We start from the raw sequence: 23,000 nt of genomic DNA on the forward strand, positions 1-23,000 counted from the left end.
TTGAGAATTTTGAGTTCAATTGATGTCAAAAATACAAGTGAAACATCTGATAATCAAAATCACCATATTTGAATTCTTAGCCAACTCAACAAAATGTAGTCAACTTGGAAATGGACGTATAAAGATGAGAGATACATTAAACATAAACAAGAAAAAAAGGGAGCAAAAACTCACAAGATATCAAAAGGGTGAAATAAACACATGAATCAGAAGAAACAGACAAATAGAACTGCAAAATACCCAAAAGGCAAAGAAAAAGGTCAAAAGATTGGGAACTATATGACGACATATGAGGATGAAATCCCCAAAGAAGAAGAGCATGAACATCCTAGTATCTCCATTGTCTATTGGAAAACAAAAAGTTAGAAAGCGGTAAAAGGAAACAAAGAGGACAAGAGAGAAACTGTCACTTATTGGGAGTTGCAAACTTAAATACCAGATGAGACACCTCTAATGACACCACCAAAGTAACTATCGCATCCACCAGGTTATATCCCTAAAAAAAGGTCAACAAACAAAGCGAGAAGGAAATGGAAGCTGAACTCAATGGAGACGCATCTCTGTGAACTTAGAAAGGTGGTAAGGATGACAATTCAAATGAAGGTGTTGATGACTCTAATTACAAGGAAAAGAAAAGTGCATTTGAAGAGAGCTCCATGCGATGACATTATGGAGAAAATGAAGGATCTCAAATAGGAAACTCTAATTCTTAAGGTGTGATAATAAAGATAGGCAAGTTCCTTTACAAATCTGGTCAATTTCTTTTATGTTGGTTTGTTTTGGGTCAAACGATCTCTTTTTAGTTACTTTTGAAATTGAATAAAAGGAGCCCTTCGCTTCGATGTTAGTTTAAGAAAAAAAGGAAAAAGATATACGTGCTGATAGTCAAGATACAAGTGAAATATTCGATAATCAAAATCATTATATCTTGATTCTTAGCTCATCGAACAAAATGCAGTCGACCTAGAAACAAACAAAGATGAGAAATGTATAAAGATGATATACAAGTTTGCATAAGTCAAGAAAAACGATTGCAAGAAATTAGCAAGATATCTAAATCGAAGCTTTCAAATTCAAGATAAAACGAGGAGGATATGACCAACTAAGTTTCTGATCTATGTCCTCTACTTTATTGAACTAGAAATATTTGATTGTTGCTTCTTGTTTATTTTTTGCTTTTTTTTTTCTTATTTATGCCTATCTTGTCTCTCGTCTTGATTCACTTTCTAGGTTGACTTTATTTTGTTCAGTTGACTAAGAATTCAGATATAACAATCTTGATTATAAAATATTTCACTTTTATTCTTGACTGCCGACAAATATATATCCCCCCACCTTTTATTAAATAATAGAGTATCTAAGTGCTCTTTTATTGAATTTCAAAAGTTTATGCAAAAGAGGTTGTCCGATTAAAACGAAAAAAATATATAAAAGAAAATGGCTCAACTCATGATGAACTTGCCCGCCTCTATTGTCAGAATCTAAGTATTAGGGTTTCCTAATTGAGCTCTTTCATTTTCTCCACAATGTCGTCGCAGGGAGCTCTCTTCAACTCCACTTTCCTTTTCCTTATGATGTAGGTTATCAACACCTTCATTTGGACCGTAATCATTATCATTTTTGTCAGCTCATTGAGGTACGTCTCCATTAAATTTTAGCTAACATTCCCTTCGCGATTTGTCTGCTGACCTTTTTTTTAGGAATTCAATATTGTGGATGTAGTGGTTACTTTGGTGGTGTTGATAGAAGTGCCTTGTCTGGTATTTGAGCTTGCAAATCCCTATAGGTGACATTTTTCTCCCGTGTCCTCTTTGGATACTTTTATCGCTTTCTAACTTGTTTTCTAGATGAAGAGACAATGCATATACCAAGATGATAATTCTCTTCTTTGTAGAGTTCATCCTCATCTGTCATGCTATAATGCCTGGAACTGTCAAAATGGGGTTGGCCTATTAAGTTAGCCCAATCCAACCCTTGAATTAAGTATGGTTGGGCATAACTTTTTTGACCTATTTAGGTTTTTGATCCAACTTCATTTGCATCGCTAACCTTATGGGCCCAACGCACAAGGCAGGCATGCCAATCTTTTGACTTCTTTCTTAACCTTTTGGGGTATTTTGTTGTTGCAGTGCTATGTTTTTGTTTCTTTTGTTTCATGTGTTTATTGCACCTTTTTGATTTTCGATCGCAATTTTCTAATTTTTTTAAAGGATGGTTTAGACTTGGATTTGTTGAAAATATTTGGAATCTATAGAGTTTCGTCAATAGGTTTCATTTGAGATTTCCTCTTCTGGAATTGATCTTGCCCCATTTTTTTCTTGATTTTGCTTTGCGATTGATTCTCGATCTCAATTTTCAAAAAATTCTTGAGGATGCTTTAGTGTTGGATTTTTTTTGAAAATATTTGGGATCTAGAGAGTTTCGTCTAAAGGTTCCATTTGAGATTTCCTATTCTGGAGTAGATCTAGCCCCATTTTTTTTTCTTGATTTTGCTTCACACTTCATTTCTCTATTCACATTTTCCTTGCAACTCTTAACCTTTTTTGGGGTATTTTTTTGTTGCAGTTCTATTTGTTTGTTTCTTCTAATTGTTATGTTTATTTCCCCACATTGATTCCTGATCTCATTTTCAATCTCTTCTTTAGGTTGCTTTAGAATGGATTTGTTAAAAACATTTGGGAATGGAGAGTTTCATTTAGAGGTTCTATTTTAGATTTCCTATTCTGAAGCCAATCTAAAATCTTTCTATTTTTTTTCTTGATACTGGTTAGCAATTAAGTCCTCTATTCTCATTTTTCCGTGCCATCTATGATTCATTTCCGATGATGTTCTCTATGGGATGCTTGGTAAGAGAACTTCTATTTTCGTTTTATTTTTTCATTTGAAACTATGTGACCTGCATTGAGAATGATCTTTTCCTTTCTTTTTTCTTTGCATTTAAAAGGACCAATACAATAGAATTAGCATCCTAAGGTGAAAATATTATACATTGCACGTCAACCGATCTAACTGTGTAAAATTGAAATTAGGACTTGATTTGATCTGCATGTTGCATTGCTTAATTCGTTCTTGCAGTTGCTTCTTATTTCTCTTTGCTTGTTATTATGTAATATTTGTTGTAATGGTGTTTGAATTTTGATTCTTGAGTTCTTGTATGGTTGTTTTTTTCATTTGTATGATTCATATGTATTGAACCTATTCAATTAATAGGTTTTTGAATAATCCAATTCAAGAAACATTACTCCAAATTTGGTTATGTTATTGTAGATGTATCCAAGTTTTTGTTGTTGTTTTTTGTCTTTCATGAATGTATACTTGTAACCAAAGAAAAAAGATTAGTTAAGAGTTTTGTTTATCATGTTCTCCTCCCATCATGAGATTTTTTCATAAAGTATTGTACTCCCTCCATTTTTCAACCCAATTTTTCATCTTTGGACCTTTTGGGGTATTTTGTTGTTGCAGTTCGATTTGTCCGTTTCTCTTGTGTCATGTGTTTGTTACAACCTTTTGATTGACAATCCTATTCTCAAACTTTTCTTTAGTATGTTTTAGAGTTAGATATGTTGGAAATATTTGGAATTTTGAGAGTTTCGTCTAGAGGTTCCATTTGAGATTTTTTATTGTGAAGCTAATCTAGTTTCCTTCTATTTTTTCTTCATTCAGGTTAGCAATTAATTCCTCTACTCAGATTTTCCCCTAGCTGCTTTGATTCTTTGCTAATGTTGTTCTCTCTATAATTTTTGGTAAGTAAGCTTTTCGCTTATTTTATTTATCTTTTTGGTCCGAAATTATTTGATCCAAAATGAGAATGATGTTTTTCTTTTGTTTAATTTTTCACTTAAATATATTAATGTTTGTATAATAGAAGTAGCATCCTGAGGTGAAAATACCGTATTTTTCACATCAACCAACTTTAGTAGTATAAAATTGAAATTAATGTTTCATTTGATCTGCATGTTGCATTACTTATTTGTTTTTTTCTAGCTGCTTCTTATTTCTCTTTACTTGTTATTATGCATTATTTGTTGTATTGATTTCTGCATTTTTATTCTTGAATTCTTGTATGGTTGTGTTTTTTATGTAGTTGGGTGCATCATTTGTATGATTTATATCTATTGAACCAACTCAAATAATAGGTTTTTGGCTAAGACAATTCAGAAAGATTACGCTATATTTACTATTCTATATGAATACAAATTAGTATTGTTTTATGTGTTCCACGAATGTCTACTTGCAATAAAGTTGTGTTAATCATATTTTCCTCCCATCAGGGAATTTGTGCATAATAAGAATTGAACTCCTTCCATTTTCGCCCGAACTTTTCATATCTTGACCTTTGGGGGTATTCTTATTGCACTTCTATTTGTCCGTTACTTCGGATTCATATTTTTATTGCACTGATTCTCGATCTTATTTTCAAGCTTTTCTTTTGGATGCTTTACAGTTAGATCTGCTGAAAAGATTTATGATCTGGAGAGTTTTGTCTAGACGTTCCATTTGAGATTTCCTATTTTGTAGCTCATTAAGCTATAAACACTGAGTAAGTGCTAAAAGAAGATACTTTATTAATGAACTCGAACGAGTATTAAATAGAAATACAGAGAGAATAAGAAGGCCACTAAACAAACTAATAACGTAATATAAATAAATAATGACTGCTGCAATATCCAAACTAAATTGAACTAAAAGTAGCTAACAAGGCTGAGTTGTTCAGTGCCAATACGCCCCCTCAAGTTAGACGATGGGTTATTAAGCCTAACTTGATTATATTTTGCTTGAAAGTAGGTTTAGGTAGTGCATTGGTGAGAGTGTCAACGATTTGATCGGCACCATGGACATGAACAACATTAACTTCGTTATTTCTACATGGTTGCGAACAAAGTCAAAATCAATTGCAACATGCTTCACACGACTATGAAAGACAGGATTTTTGCTCAGGAATGTGGCTCCAAGATTGTCACAGTAAATGGTAGGCAACTGGTGCACTGGAAAACGCAGCTCAGTTAGAAGATTGGTCACCCACAAGGTTTCTGAAAAAGCATTATCCACTGCCCTATACTTAGATTTAGTGGAGGATCGAGAGACAATATTTTTCTTCTTCGAGGACCAACTAATCAGATTTGTACCAAGGAACAGGATATACCCAGATGTGGAAACCCTGTCAAAGATATCCCCCAATTTGCATCAGAGTATACATGCAGATTGAAGTCCTCAATGGAGGTTACACGGAGGCCCAACTGGATGGTTCCACGCAAGTAACGGAGAACACGCTTCACAGCTTTTCAATGAAGTTATGATGGTGCTTTCATAAATTAGGATAACTTATTCACTGCATAGGCGATGTCTGATCTAGAAAAAGACAAGCATTGGAGCCTGCCTAAGACTCTACGATACCGTGTTGCATCAGTCAGGTGAGTGGCATCAAACAATGTGAGTAGCTCAGATGCACTCATTGGTGTGTGGACACTTTTTGCAATCGGTCATTAGTTCATCATTCAAAATCTCGTTCACATAATTCATTTGGGTGAGAATTAATCCGTCAGAGCTGCATATAACTTCAACACCCAGAAAGTAGTGAAGATTTCCCAAATCCTTAATAGAGAATTGAGAAAAAAGTGAAGCAATAACCTGATCGACACTGAAAATGTTGCTGCCAGTGAAAATAATATCATCGACATAGAAAAGGACAAACACTGTATCACCTAGACCTTGTCTGACGAGTAGCGAAACATCTGATTTCATCTTAACAAAATCATATCGGCTTGTTTCAATCCATAGATTGCCTTGCGCAGTCGACATATATGAGTTGGTTTGTCATCATTAAGGAATCCTAGAGGTTGTTCCATGTACACCTCTTTTTCCAGGTCCCGTGGAAGAAAGCATTGTTAACATCAAGTTGAAGGAGATGCAAATTATTTCAAAGTGCCACAGAGAGGATAATCCGGACTATGGTAGGCTTGACAACTGGGATGAAGGTCGCGTGGAAGTCAATGCCCTGTCTCTAAGTGAATCCTCTTGCAACTAGCCGTGCTTTATATCTATCAACAGACCCACCTGCTTTCCTTTTTATCCCGAAAAGCCACTTGCAAGAGACAATATTTTTGGTTAGGTCTGGAGGAATAAGTTCCCATGTCTGGTTTTTAATTAAACCATCAAGTTCATGTTTCATTGCATCTCACCAGTGGGGATGTTTTTGAGCTTGTTTGGCAGTAATAGGTGTGATGATGGGGTTTGGTTTGGCCAGGCAATCAACAATTTGTTAGGGTTTAGTGATGTTGTTTTGGGATCGCGTGACAGCACATGTAGGGGGAGACAGACAATGAGGCAGGAAAAGAGCAATATCTGACTCATAGATAGGGCATACTGGTCGAGGGTCCATGGCTGTTGGTGGAATGGTGTTTCTGCATTGATAAACAAGGAGGGGACGCGGGCTGCTATCTGTGTTCAGTGGTATGTGGGTTGGTGAACATGGAGGGAGGTATGGCGGTGTAGTGTTTTGGGCAGTACAGGGAGAAGACAGTTCCAGGAGAGTGGGAATTGTAGAAGTTGAGGGAGATAAAAATTTATCTGGAGACGTTGACATTGCAGGAGGTGAAGTTGCTTCCACCGCTGATTCACTTTTGGTGTAGGATTGAGATCTTGAGTTGTCCTATAACTCTCTTGGGTAAGTAGAAGGTATTGATCGGTAGTCCACAGGTGTGTGCGTGTCTATGTTTAAGGGATGAGGAAGACCAATAACGACAGAAAATGTGGTGAGGTCTGAAGGATTTAAAATTGTGGTATTTTCCTATTCTAGATGAGATGATTTTACGGCAATATTAGAGTATAGAGTTTTAAATGGAAAAAACACTCTCAATAAATCACACATCTCGGGACAAATAGACCTTACCAACATTTGGGTCAAAGCACTGGTGACAATGATGAGAAAGGGAAAATCACCTAATTACAACTCCTTACGGATTTTTGATTGTTTATGCTATCCATGGCTCAAATCATACTCCAAAAATAAATTAATCGTTCTTGTTAGAGCTTATAGAGCTCTAATACCATATAAAAACTGAGTAAGTGCTGAAAGAAGATACTTTATTAATGAACTCAAACGAGTATTAAATAGAATTACAGAGAGAACTCCTAAACAAACACTAATAACGTAATATAAATAAATAATGACTGCTGCGTTATCTTAACTAAAATGAACTAACTATAGCTTACAAGGCTTAGTCGTTCAGTACCAATATTAGCCTCCTATTTTTTATTCTGTTTAGCAATTCATTCCTTTATTCATATTTTTCCGTGTCTTTAGCTTTGATTCGTCTCCTTTGTTTATCTCTTTGCGATTCTTTTTGAATGAGATTTCTCTTCTTTTTTTATTTTAAAACTGTGTGACCCACAATGAGAATGATGTTTTCATTTCCTTTAAATTTGCACTTAAAATAATCGATCATTGTACAATAGATATAGGATCTTGAGGTGAAACTACAATACATTGCACATCAACAGTTCCTAATAGTGTAAAATTGGAATTAGGTCTTGGATTTCATCTGCATATTATTGCTTATTTGGTTCTTGTAGCTTCTACTTATTTTTCTTTGCTTGTTATTATGTATTTTCTCTTATATTGGTATTTTGTTTTGGTTCTTCAATTATGATATGGTGCATTATTATGTAGTTGGATGCATCATTTGTATAGTTGTTCAATTAAGAGGTTTTTGACTAAGCCTATCCAAGAAGATTACTTCAAATTTGCTTATGTACCATTCTCTGTTTTTCCAAATTTGTGTTGTTATTTGTCTTTTCCGTGCAATCAAAGATACTAGATTAGTTAAAAGTTTTGGTTATTATGTTCTCTTCTCATCAGGGGATTTGTTCATGATAAGTATTGAACTCCCTCTATTTTTCACCCCTAACTTTTCATCGCTTGCATGATCTGATAATTAAGTAAGCCAATTTAGCTTTTTAATATTAATTAGTCTCTTTCCCTATACTCCTAAATCAAATAAAGTCTATGTATTTACTTCTCTTTCATCTAGAGTTGTATTTTTGAGATGAATAGCATATCAGATGTCTTTATAATATGAGTTGTTCTAATATATCTGTTACTCATCCTCATGCATATCTCTTCCACCACTTTAATTATTAGCCATGAGACCTTCCGAGTTTCACGAAGTCGATTGGTCTTTCCCTTCCTTATATAGAAATTCCTAGCCTCTAGTACCCTCAAATTTAAAGTGGAAATTCTTCTTTGTGTCTTGAATTTGAAAGCTTTGATTTTAATACCTTGTTGAGTTTTTTCGCTTTTTTTTCTCTCGTTTATGCCTATAATGTCTCTCATCATTATACGTCCATATCCAGGTTGATTGTGTTTCGTTCAGTTAGCTCAAAATTCAGATATAACAATCTTGATTTTTCAAATGTTTCACCTGTATTCTTGACTGCCAACATGTATATATTTTCTCACTTTTCTTGCTATTTTGAGATAATTTTTTGTTGCAATTCTATTATTCTACTTCTTATGATTAATGTGTTTATTGTTCCCTTTGAATTATCGACCACATTTCAAAAATTGTTCTTTAATATTCTTTAGAGTTATATTTGTTCAAAGTATTTGGATGTGGAGAGTTTCATCTGGAGGTTTCCTTTGAGATTTTCTATTTTGAAGTCGATCTAGACTCCTAATATTTTTCTTGGTATTGATTAGCTGTTAATTCCTCTATTTGCATTTTTTCATGCCTTTAGTTATGATTCGTCCTCCATGTTGTCTTCGTGACGCTTGATTAGTGATTTTTTGTCATCTTTTCTTAAACTATGTGGCCTACAATTAAAATAATGATTTACTTTTTTAAAAAATTCTTCACTTGAAAACATAGATTTTTGTACAATAAAAGTAGCATCCTAAGGTAAAAATGCCACATATTGCACATCAACCAATCCTAAAAGTATAAAATTAAAATTGGTCTTGGATTTGAGCTGCATATTGTGTTGCTTATTAGATTCCTGTAGTGGCTCGTGTATGTCTATCGTATATGGATTTGCATTTTGATTCTTGAGTTCTTGTATGTTTGTAGTTTAGTGCATCATTTGTATGATTCATATATATTGAAGTACTTCAATTAATAGGTTTTTGACTAAGACAATTCAAGAAACATTACACCAAATTTGTTTATGTAGTATTTTATATATATCCAAATTCGTGTTGTTATTTTTTTTCCTCCATGATTGTCTACTTAAAATCAAAGAAACTAGGTTAGTTACAAGTTTTGTTTATCATGTTTTTCTTGCATCATGGGATTTTATCATTATAAGTAGTAAATACTGTCCATTTTTCATCTCAACTTCTCATCTCTTGTATAACCTGATTCTTAAGTAAGGAAAATTTAGCTTATCATTATTAATTATTCTCCTTCTATACTCTTAGATCAAAGAAAAACTATATTTTCTCCTCCTTCATCAAGTATTGTATTCGGAGATGATTAGCCTATCAATTGCCTTCCTTTATATTATGAGTTATTCTGATATTTTTGTCATACATCCTCGTTAATATCTCATCTACTACGTCAAATATCGGCCAGGAGACCTCCCATTTCCCAAATTTTCATAATAAAATTTCTTAACAGTAATGAGTCAATCTCAATTATTACCAGTCGATATTAGTTCTCCTCTATATATATCATTGCCTTAGTTTAGTCATAATTTTTGTATGAGTGTTGTGCATTGTAATATACTTATTTCTCTCACCTTATCAGCAAATATATTACCATTTATATTCCTCATACGAAATTCCAATGATCCCTGTCAGGATTTTATCTAGATGTACCATCTGTATTACATTTCACATATTCATTATCTACTGGCCTCCAACACATTTGAATCACCTTTGATTTGGTTTATAAGTGTGAAGAGAATGCACTTAGGTATTTTATTTGTAGGAAGCATGTTTAAGATTTTCTATTTTCTCCTTCATAAGCATGATGACAATATGCATGATTTTGTATATTAATTTTACTTTAGAGCAAATGATATTAGCTAATCAAGTTTTGTCATGTCTATCTTTGTTTCTGTGTGCTTACTTAGATCTCTTCTTTGTTATATAATCATTCGGTGATTGAAATTTGTTGTCTTAGCTAATTCAATCTCTCTCAATAAATAGTCCATTCTATAAGAATTGCAAAATAATTTGACAAGTAATATTGATTTAAGTATCCATGATATATGATTCAAATAATGTCGAGCATAAGAAAGAAAGAAAAATAGCTTAGATTTATCCACACTAACTTTTTTCTTCCGCTGTGCCTTTTTTATTTGAAAAACTAATATTTCGTTCTAGTCGCAAGTCTTATATCTCCACCTGTCTCCAGATATGTAGGCTTCCCGATTGTTCGATTGTGTACCATGTTAATTAATAATTTAGGAATACAAAATTTATTTTGAAGCTATAAAAATTATCAAAATATACCATAAGAAAAACTAGACATAAAATTAATCTAACTGACAAACAATCATTTCCATCAAAATGATTATATTGTTATCAACTTTAAATGAATCTAAATTAATAGCACAAAAAAAGAATAATGAAGACAATAGTTTATATGAAGATAACACAAAAAAGAAAAAAAAGTAAATATTTTTATGGAGATTGATGGGTTATTCACTAAAAGATATAAGATTGATGATTCTAATTTCATAATCTTTGAGTTCACCCTCGATTTCTTTTGCAAAATGACTTATGATAAGTATAAGAAGAAAATATTTTTTATATGGCGATTGATATATACATTGGGACTCAATTAGACTCGGATACCGAAAAGTCTCAAACTGAGGGTGAACCTCTTTCTAACCAATGTAAGTCATGGCCAAGACTTGAACTTGACACTTCTGGTTAAGGATCAAAGAATAGTAATTCTAGTCAACAACAATCTTTGTTGGTAGAACACAATAAATAAATCCAACATATTACCAAATATTCAAGAGAAAGTAAATGAAAACATTATTAGTATCAACAAAATATATGGTGGGATGTAAATGATCCATCCATCCTTAACCAGAATTCTCAATTTGAGCCTTGGATATGAAGAAAATCTTGTTATAAAGTATCCCTTGAAATTCATATTAACCGGGGATTTAATATGATATATTGTAATCGAGTGAAACTAATATTAATTACAGTTTACAATTTATTTCAACTTCTATTGTAACTCTTTCTATCTGAAACAATGGTAATTTCTATAATAATAAGTTGTCACGTTTAATATTTCACTGAGATGCGTTGTTTTTTTACCTTTCAATGTGTGTTTAAAAGAAGTTTTAAAAGAAAATATGAATATGTCATCAAAATATATGGAATTCACATCTTTCTGTTTATTTCTATTGAAATTTCATTCCCCAATTTTGATTCAATGCCATTCTATTTAGTAATTTAAAAACACAATATTTTCATTTGAATATAGAAAATCATCATCATACACCACAATGAAAATCGAGAATAAAAATAATCTAATTGACGAACAATAATCTCCGTAAAAAATTGTTATAAATTAATAGCAAAAAATAAAGAAATATTCTCTACACACTTTACATGTAGAGAACCCAAAACAAAAAAAAATGTAAAAGATTACATCAAGGAGTTGTGGAGTTATTCCCTAAGGGATCATTTAGTTGAGAACAAGTTATCACATGATTAATTATCATGGGATTAATTATCCAGGATAGCTTATCCCACCATATATATGAGATAACTTATCCCATCCGTTAGAATCTTTGCGTCCACTATCAGTCAATGGACCAGGTCCCTTGACACACAAATAAGGATATAGAAGAAACTAAAAGCAGTTTAACAACAGAGGAGTTTTATGTGGAAACCTCCTTTGTCAAGGGAGTAAAACCACGACCTGTCTCACATGATTTTTATTTCCGTTTCACTAATATTCACAAGACAAAGAAAATCGGTTACACAAATGCGAGAAAAAGTTTTTAATCTCACCAACAAGCAATAACTCTTTTGCTTGATGAGCCTAAGTAGATGTTACACTACCCACTAAGCTATCACTCTAGACAACTTAAAATTTTCTAAGCAACACAAAGGTTACCCACTAAAGTAGAAGATTCAGGTTAAGGGCCTCCAACACCTGTAAGTAGAAGCTTCTTTCTCTTTTTGGCAAAGCAAAGGGAGATATGGATCCTGCTATCAGTGAAACACTTTGTCAAATTGATCAAACAATTCTAAATGCTGAAAATGAAAGGTGCAAATGTCAGCAAACGTTTCATGCTCTTTTAGAGCATGTGCCTGCTTTTTCTCCGGACCTAGTGGAACACCATATTCAACAGCTCCTTAACCAAATTCAAACCCTGGAAAAAGAGAAAAGGAGATTTTCCCGAGATAGGGAAGACCTTATTGTTAGGATGAACTTCCGCATCTACGCCGGAAACAACTAAGTGTTAGCCGACTCTTTGGAGTTTAAGAAGGTTTAAATACGTGTCTATAGATGCAAAGTAGTTTGTTCTTCTTTTTCTTTGTTTAGTGGAGTTCTACTCCTATGATAAGTGTATGTGTTGTGTTTGCATGTATAAGTGGTAGACTTCAATGCTTCAGTTGCTCACTTTTTTATGTTGTATTTAGTTGAGTGGATGGTGTATGTGTCGGTAAATTATTATTTGATGTATTTCCATGTAACTGCTATTAATGAAAAAAATCTGCTTTTTTCTAGTTCATTCTCTTTTCCTGTTTTGTGCAGAAAAATTATTTTGAATTCTTTTTTAAGACTGGTCTTTCTCTAGTAAATTTCTCATATATACAAGCTCAAACTACATCCAAGAGGGTGGAAGTTCTGTGTATATAGTCACTCTCCTATATCCTATAATAGCATAAGCATAGAAGAAAGCTTCGCCTTTTCTGTCATATCTTCAAACCTCCACCGAAGGAGTTGAACGTAGTGAAAAGAGTCATTTCGTTGACAAAAGAGACTATAAAGCTAGTATATTTATCGCACACCTGATCTTCTTTCTCATAAGGAATGATCACCTTCTAATCAAAATAGGAGTGAGATTTCCCCAAAGAACGGAATAAATGAGTGAACAAGCATCGAAAGGAGTGTGTTAGTGAAACAAGTAGCTCAGTCCTAGTGGAGAGGACAAAACTTCTAGATGACTCATCGGGATAGACCTTTAGTTTTATTTCTTGTGACTAGACATGAATACTATCCATTTTCTCATCGCATCAAAAGGTCTATTAGAGAGATGGCTCCAACCCTATATAATCGAGTGGTGCTGGAATGACCAATCCAATTCCCTCAGGCTGGCTTTATCGAAGGGAAGCCTTGTCCTGTCCGCTAGGATTGAGCTATTTGTTTCACTAACATACACCTTTCAGTGCTTGGTCATTCATTTATTCTGTTCTTTTTTTTGGGGGGGGGGGGGAGTTCTCACTCCTATTTTGTTTAGAAGGTGATAATTACTATAAGAAAGAATATCAAGTGTTTGATAACTATACTAAATTTATGCCGTCTTTCATAAAAGAAACGACTCTTTTCACTATGCTTAACTCCTTCAGTGTCGATTTTAAAGATATGATAGCAATGCATGAAAGCTTTCTTCTATGCTTATGTTATTATAAGATATAGGAAAGAGCCTATAAACACACAACTTCCACCCTCTTGGATGAAGTTTGAGATTGTATATGTGATAAATTTACAAGAAAAAAAAAGAGATTTCAAAAAAGAATTCAAATAATTAATTTTTCTGCACAAAACAAGGAAATAGAATAAAGTAGAAAAAAATGGATTTTGTAAATTAATATCAATTACATGGAAATACATCAAATAAGAAGCTTACACACATGTACACCAGCAACACCACTAAACACAATATTACAAAGTGAGCAACAAAAGCAATGAAGAGTACGAGTGATACATGCAAACACAACACAAACACTCAGCATAGGAGTAGATCTCCGCTAAACAAAGAGAAAGAATAAACACAGTACTTTGCTTCTATACACACTTATTTAACCTTCATAAACTCCAAAGAATCGATGGACTCTTAGTTGTTTCCGACACATTGCGGAAGGCCATCCTAGCAATAATGTCTTCCCAGTCTCGGGAAAAGGGTCCTCCCCTCTCCTTCCAGGGTTTAAATTTGGTCAAGAATCTTTTGAATGCGTTGTTCCATCAGCTCCGAAAAAGCAGTAGACACAGTCTCTATAAAATCATAAAGTTTTTGTTGACGTTCACGCCTTTCATTTTGAACATTTAGCATTCTTTGATAATATGAGAGTCTTTCAGTGGTAGCTGGATCCACATCTCCCTTTGTTTTACCAAATAGAGAAAGAAGCTTCTATTTATAGGCGTTAGAGACCCTTAAACCTTTCTTGTTATTATTAAGATAGGTTGTCTTTGTTCTATAACATGGTCAACCCTTGGTTTTCATGAATATGGAACCCCATCCACTAGATTTAAGTGCACTGAAAAATTGTCCTTTCCTTGTACGCAAGGCCCTCTTTATTTTGCATCACTCCTTAATGAATATGACACAATTATATAAAGCACATCAGAGAAGAGAGTACCCCCTTTATTATAAGAAAACCCCCTCCCCCCCTCCGCATCCTTTCTTAAGAGATGGAGAAATCGTCAACCATGTGATCTGTCCTCGTTTACATGCCCACTGTCACTAGCCTAATGCCCAACCTACTCGTCTTAAACTAGATTTTTAGTACCCAGCTACATGAACTAAGTCCCCTCAGCCAATCGTCACTTGACAACTCAAAGATGACCAGTACATCCCACATGCTTTCCTACCCGTCTTTCACCGACCTAGTTGTACCCAACTACAATCTCTTCCCTTAAAAAATAAAAACAAAAGGTCCCTCTACCAATCCTCAATCAGCAACAACTTTGTCCTAGCGAATAAATTCCCTGCCCCTATCGCTTGATTGATCTGATCATACACTTGCTCTACCCTACTTTTGACAAAAGAATAAGAGCCTAAGTTCTCCCTAGTAGTATACTACAATATCTCTATAACTTTTAGAAAATGAGTTTGATAAAGAAATTCTCTAGAATCTTTAAAATGAACATAGTGTATCATCCATCCTTTAGAGAGAAGTAAGAATCCTTAAAAAATTAAAATTATATTTAATCTATCATTTAGAGAGAGTTTTGTATATGTAGTAGTATACATTCTTTTACGGCCTTACCTACTCGTCTTAAATTGTTTTTTTTGTACGCAGCTATATGATCTAAGTCCCCTCAACCAATCGTCACTCGACTACTCAAAGATGACCAATACAACCCACATGATTTCCCACCCCTTTTTCACCGACCTATTTGTACCCAACTACAATCTCTTCCCTTATAAAAGAAAAAGGGCCCTCTACCAATCCTCAAACGACAACAACTTTGTCCTAGCGAATAAATTCTCTGCCCCTATCGCTTGATTGATCTGATTAGACACTTGATCTTCCCTAGTTTTGTCAAAAGAATAAGAGCCTAAGTTCTCACTAGTAGTATACTACAATATCTTATATCTTTTAGAAAATGAGTTTGATAAGAAATTCTGTAGAAACTTTAAAATGAACATAGTGTATCATCCATCTTTTAGAGAGAGGTAAGAATCCTTAAAAAATGAAAATTATATTTAATCTATTATTTAGAGAGAGCATTTTGTATATGTAGTAGTGTATATTGTTTTACGGTTGGAGGGGTAGGTGGTTAAGGAATCATGTTAGAGTGCGGGAGATCTAGCGGATCTTGGTATGATGTTGTAGAATATTTAGATAATAGTATTATTTATCATAGTATATGATACATACAATATAGAATGAATACCTAGAACAATATATTATCATATACTGTAAATTACCTAATAACTCATATCATGTGATACTCAAAATATAAAATTAATACCTAACAATAAATATTATCATATACTTGATCTAAGGTTCATAATCAGTCTTAGTGGTAGCAGCTGCCAAGCAGAGTATGTTAACCATATCTCTTTAATGCCCTTATCACTTGTTCTGCTACTTTTATCTTTCTTAGCCAGGAAGTTTTTTTAACCATTCCTTCTCATCCTTTGTCTCACTTTTGGTAGGTAAATCTATCAAATTTACTCTCTTTCTTCTCGTTCGTATCGTATACTTTTTCTTGTTCAAAGCGTATCCGCACTGAAGAAGTGGAATATAAATACCCAATATCAGATGAGCCATACTATGAAAAGAGTTTAAACCTAAAAAATCATATTTATCAAAAACTTTAAAATACCTAATAACAAATTATGATTGCCTGCAAGAAAAGAGAATGTATTATAGTAATAATATGATATATACTATAATACATAATTTCATTTATCATTTTATGTGTTAATACAGATCATACCATATATCATACACCTAGTTAAATTAAAATGATAAATTCAAAGTATATGATCTATACACACATTATAATAATTTTATTGTGTAGGGTGATTAGTTAAACACCCTTCTCAAAGGAACTGCAGGTGACACTCTCGTGTCACACGACTTAGTCCCGAAATCAAGACCTTAACCTTTCCTTTGACCATTGAGTCCTCGAACCATAATATTTCCTAGGATGTTATGGGCGCCCCTGCCATTCCTTTTGAAGTTGCACCTCCGTACCTCCAGAACCACGTAAGTTTTAGAAATCCGTTCTGACTTCCCGAAAGTAGGGTCTATGGTGTCTTTCTGTTTTAATACTTTGGAGGATTTCCTCCATCCTCACCCCTCCCCGCCCGCGTGTCTCTCCTCCAGAATTTCTGTGAGACGCTTGACTTGAAAATCCCCCTGGAACGTGTGTATGAAATTCCCCGTGAATCTCTTGAATCACCGCGACAACCTCCTTGTAATTTTGAAGAAGCCACTCCCAATTTTTTCAGAGACATATGTGCATCTGTATGCTCTTGTATAGAAGGCTCGTGAATGGGGGGTTGTTGTGGCTGGGGAGGTGCTGCTTACCGAATGTATCATATGATAGAGGATTTATGAGCCTTAAGGAAGATACCCAACCACTCTTTGATGACTTTAAAGAAGAGGTTGGAGGTGAGATCCTTAACTTCAAATGGTATTTATCCAACGTCGTGAAAATGTCACCTCTCAAGAGTAGAAGGAACTGGAATAAGCAATCTTATATAAGTTCATTTCTGATTCACTTCCTCCCATTTGTTCCGAGTCGCCAAGGGGTAGAAGCCTTTTTTTCTGATTTCTTTGCAAGCATTACATAAGATTAGATAGCTAATTCAATTCATCCTACCAGGGTCACATCACTTCCTTCCAGCGGGTGAGACAAGAGTTCATGTGCCAAGCCTAAGAAGCTTAGACTTCTACCTCCCTGCGACAATCATTATTCCCCTAATCACTGATTCTCTAGCACCGTTGTCTTCCTAGGCTAAAAGTCCTTACTCCTCCTACACTTAAATCGATGGAACTTTCGATCTATACAAAAAGAATTGACTTACCTTCTAGCATTCATTAGAACTTCTCTTCTTTACAGAGATTTTCCCTTCTAGTAGCAATTCTGAAGTGGATATAGGGGAGATATCAATCTCGTTGTGGGCCACAATTAAAAACAAAAAAATAAAAAGAAGAAGAATCTCACTTACCATGTGACAACTAGGTTTGGGGGTCATTTTAGAATACCTAAATTTTCTACTCTATTACTATTATTATTTTACTTTCCACATTTCTTTGTTATTGTTAGGTTTTAGGTTGACTTGTCTTTGTGGAATATACCGGTTCCATCACTTCAATTTTTAAAATTTTAACATTTATGTTCTCTACAAAAAAAAAAGAAGGTATCCTTATGTATGTTATTTTTGTCTATTAATTTAGATTCATTTATTGTTAATAATGATAAATATATTTTTGAAGGAATGATTGTTTGCAATTTAGATTAACTTTTTTACCATCTTTCTTTGTGCTATATGATCATGATTTTTGTAGATCCAAATAAAGTCTTTTGTTCTTATTTTTTAACCTATAAATGCTATAGTATTGAATCAAAATTAGGATAAGAGATAGAACCAAAATATTCACTACAAAGAAGCAAATTCTATTTATTTTGATGACATATATTGTAATAAAAGAAAACCATATCTCATGAAATATGAAACATCATAACTCATTGTTATAGAAATTATGGTACTTCGTAATAAAGGAGATCCAATGAAATTCAGAATAAATTGAATATTGAAATTATTTTTTTGTTCGTTTTTCATTATATCATATTTAATCTCCGACTAATCCTAATTTAGAGGAACACACTCTAACAATATTTTTCATATCCAAGGCTCAAACTCGAGACCTCTGATTAAGGATTGATGAATCATATATGTCCCTCCACAATTGTCGTTGGCACTAATAATTAACACTCTCTTGTATATCCTACAATATGATTGAATAAGTTTTTTTGAGTTCTACCAACAACATTGCACTGGAGAAAGAAATTAATATAACTTCATCCTTGACCAGAAGTGTCAAGGTATGAGTTATCTATGTTAGAAGAGATTTGCCCTCAATTTGGAACTTTCCATTATCCGAATTTCATTGTGTCACAATAAGAATATTAGAAACCAAGTAAAAAAAATATTTCCTTCTTGTACTTATGAAAATCATATATTAGAAAAAAATTATATTGAGGGTAAGATTAAAGATTATGAGATTAGTCTCATCAAATCTCCATCATTTTGTTAATAACCAAAAATTTTCTTAATGAAAATTTTAAATTTTATTTGTTTATTGTTCTCTACACATAAAGTATTGATTTTATATTTATTTTATTTCTTTTTTGTGCTATTAATTTATATTTATTTAGTATTTTATTACAATAATGTTTTATCTGAAGGTGATGATTAATTGTCAATTAAATACTTTTATGCCTAATATTCGTTGTGGTGTATGATGATGATTTTATAATTTCAAATAAAATTTTTGTATTATTGAATTATTAAATGGCATGGTATTGAATAAAATCAGGAGTAAATTACACTTAAAATTTACTAGTAAGATGAGAATTTTATATATCCTCATGCTATATTTTTATATTCTTATAAAGTTTCTTTTAAAACATATTGAAAGGCAAAATATAACACATCTCAATGAAATATTAAATATGATAACTTATTATAATTATTATAAAAATTATCATTCTTCAAGATGAATGAGGTCTAATGGAACTTCGAATAAATTATAAATTGTACTTAATATCATTTTCACTTTATTTCAATATATTATATTGAATTCCCAGTTAATTTGGATCCTGAGTAACAATCTCTAAAAAAATTTACTTCATATATAAGGCTCAAACACGAGACCGCTGGTTAAGGATGGATAGACCATATACATCCCACCATAATTCTTGTTGGTACGTACAATGACTTAATTTACTTTCTCTATAATATTTGACAATATGTTGGATTTATTTATTTTGTTTTACCAAAAAGGATTATGGTTGAGTAGAAGTTAGTATTTCTTTATTCGTGACCAGAAGTGTCGGACTTGAGTTTGGAGCATAGGTTTTGTTCGAGAGGTTTACCCTCAACTTGGGACTTTTGACTATCCGAATTTAATTGGATCCTAATAAAAGTATCCGACATCAATAAAAAGTATTTTCTTCTTGTACTTATGAGAATAAGTTATTTTGAAGGAGAAAAAGTTGAGAGTAATCTCAAGAATTGTGGTATTAGATTCATCAATCCTATATCTTTCATGAATAATCACTCAATCTCATAAATAAAATATTTACTTTTTTTTTGTTTTTTACTCTCTGAAAATAAATTATCGTCTTCATATTTTTTAATTAATGTTCTATTAATTCAAATTCATTTAATGTTGATGATAATTTTGTTATGGTAATGATTAATTGTCAGTTAGGTTAATATTATGCCTAGTTTTGCTTATGTTATATGATGATGATGATTTTATAGCTTCAAATAAAATCTCATGATCTTATCTTTGAGAGGCTAGCAAAAAGGACAAATATATTCGAACTTCATAAATGACATGTGAATATCCTCTGTTATATTTTAAGGTTGTATATATCCTTACCATCATTCTTGTGCATATCCTTGAAGCTAACAGATGGACATGTGGCTTCATCTAAATTATTTGCCCAATTTTATTTCTTTATTCTTTACCCAAAAATTAAAAAATCCATCCACCCAAAACCAAAATGGATGATGTTAAAATCCACTCTTCATTTTATTCAAAAAACCATCCCTTTATTGTTCTGAACCCACATAACCATGGAATGAAGAACTCATCATTCAAGAAAGAAGAAGACTTGTTCACTAAAACTACACTCTTGCTGACAAAAAAAAATCAACTTCATTTAGTGTAGGAATCTAGGTTATTGGAAAATCCCTTTCAACAATAACAAATCGATTTGAGCGTGTAATTTTCTATGATTGTCAACCCACTTTAAAAGGTTGAAGCTTTGTCTATCAATAGCAATAATATTTTCTCAACCCCTTTCATTAACAATAAATCAATTTGAATTTGAAATTTTCAATTCAATTGTAGACCCATTTTAAGCGTGGCGTTTTATCCATCAATGGCGATATTGTTTCCAACCCCTTTCAGCAATAATAAATTTACTTGAACTAAAAAGGGAATTTTAATTGATTTCTTGATTTCCATTGAGATGATATGCTTTTTGATTTTTGTTTGAGAGATTTGGAGAATAGTGCTAATGAAAATAAATTGAATAAATTTTTTCCTTTAGTTTAATTTTTAATTGAGATGAAAGGCGTCTTTTATATTTTCTATTTTTAATGTCATGGTACTTTAATTTTTCTCATAAATAAATGATAAATATACATCGAACTTCATTATACTTTTGGGTATATTTTTCATTTTCCCTAAAATATATCACCCTACCCTAATTTCATTTATCTGACGCCCCACTACCTCCATCTAGCCGGCGCGGTCAGTGAGCCATCGCATCTCTATCACTTCTCTCCGGTAGAAGATCCAAGCATAGAACTTCATTAGAAGACAAAACCTAAAATGAGAAATCCAGAACGACTAACCGGTGATTTCATTCCTAATACACTGATTACTTTTGTGAATTTTTATTATTTTCATTTTAAATCTTTATTAGAGGTTGTAATCCATGTCTATCATTATTGTTTGAGCCACATTTGAATAGGCTGTGTATAATCTATTAATACTTTATGATTAACAAGTTGCTAAAGCTGATTTTAATTTTTACTGTTGATGCATCAAGGTTGTTTCAAATTGACATGTACTCACACTTTAATCATGTTCCATAAAATATTGTTCAACTTGTTTTGGTTGTAATAAGAATTAATAATCATGTTTACTCCGTAATGTGATTTGCTTATCTACTTTCATCATATCTACAATTTCTCTCTTAATAATTTATGATTAACAAGTTGCTACAGCTAATTTTAATTTTTACTGTTGATACATCGTAGTTGTTTCAAATCGAGATGTACTCACACTTTAATCATGTTTACTCCGTTATGTGATTTGGTTGTTAACTTTCATCATATCTACAATTTCTCAATAATTAACTTGATCATTGAGAATTCCTCTCCCTTGAAATTTGATTCGCAAGAGTCATATGTCTAAATTGGGCAATTAGAGATCTTTCTACTTGTCTAATTGTTATTGCTTATTTGAATTATGGTATTTTCATCTTCCTTAGCCGGTCAAGATGTGGTTAGTAGCATACTTTATTTGACGAAAGGATTATGGAAATTGCATATATCTTTATGTTTCTCTTTTTATGCTTTTTACGAATATGCTGCTAATCTAGAGGAACGTTTTCATTCCATTGGCTGATCAGCCTTCCTTACTATATAATACGAATTTTTTTCTCATGCTCCTGATTCTCCATTACAATATAACTATAACCTCTTCATCGGAGTTCATTTCTTTTATTGGATACACTGATAAACCGAATCAGCTTTTCTCTGTTCTCTTGTTCTTTGTTGATGGTTGTGTACCAATATTGTCTACTGATGCTCGGATCTTGTTGTGTTTTCTGGATTGTTACTTCCTAACAGGTTAGTTTCTATCCAAGTACTCTTCATGCTTAATGTGGTAATTGTATTTTTCATTCTCTTGTCGCATCAAATGTGTGTTTTGGAAACTCAAATGTGTAAGCATTCCGGGAGAAGCAAACAGGTATGTCCTTTTATATTTAATGTACTTTGATAAGTTTTCAGAAACTTTGTGCATTAGAATACATGTTCATAGGATTTACTCATAATTTAACTTCAAAGCTTGTTGCTCTTTTTCTTGTTTGTTTGAAATCATGATTTTCATCATATACCTTTGGGGTTCACTTCTCAGTTTACTTACCAAATAATTGTTAAATGAGGTAGCTAGGAGTATTTCTTACTTTTCCAGAAAATATGTTATGCTCTATTTTCCAAGATTGGTGTGAAATCTGTACTTCACATTTTGTAGTTCTTAACAAGGCCATTATTGAAGTGGGCTTATTAGTGATTCCCTCTCTATGCTATTGTGTGTGCTTGTAGGTGTACAATTCTTTTGTGTGAACAGGGCATTAGTTCGATATCGGGGGCATTGAAGAGTTGTCTGGGACATGGGAGTTTTCAAGGATCGTCTAGTCAAGCCTACTCGTCTCGAATTCATTGTCTTTTCTATTTCACTTTTGGGTTTGTAATAACTTATGAACTACATTTCTTGTAATATTAAGAATAAGTGCTTCTCTTATTTGGGTTGGGGAAACATTATGTGCTACACGTTTCTCTTTTCAAATTTTTATGTTCAATTGTTGGGGAAACATTATGTGCTACATGTTTCTCTTTTCAAATTTTTATGTTCAATTGTTAAAGTAGTTTTCATTTTTCTTATAAAAGCTATAGTCCAACTCTTTTTTAAGTACTTGAATTGGACATGTTGCTTTTGATTTGACATATGGTAAATTACTATTTTCTAACCTAGTTGTGGGAAAATAAAAGGAATTGAGAGGTTTAATTCCAAATTTTTAACAAAGCTGATGTAA

The 23,000-nt window shown here is 32.8% G+C and overlaps 1 long non-coding RNA gene across 1 annotated transcript; it reads left to right on the plus strand.

Moving 5' to 3' along the window:
• Positions 1–1,468: 1,468 nt before the first annotated feature.
• LOC109120441 (uncharacterized) lies at positions 1,469–22,735 on the plus strand. Its single transcript, XR_002027884.3, has 4 exons — positions 1,469–2,846; positions 3,664–3,743; positions 22,033–22,153; positions 22,510–22,735. It is a non-coding gene; the product is annotated as an uncharacterized lncRNA (long non-coding RNA).
• Positions 22,736–23,000: the final 265 nt, after the last annotated feature.

This window comes from Solanum lycopersicum, chromosome 1 (assembly GCF_036512215.1).
Source record: "Solanum lycopersicum chromosome 1, SLM_r2.1".
NCBI classification, from domain to species: domain Eukaryota; kingdom Viridiplantae; phylum Streptophyta; class Magnoliopsida; order Solanales; family Solanaceae; genus Solanum; species Solanum lycopersicum.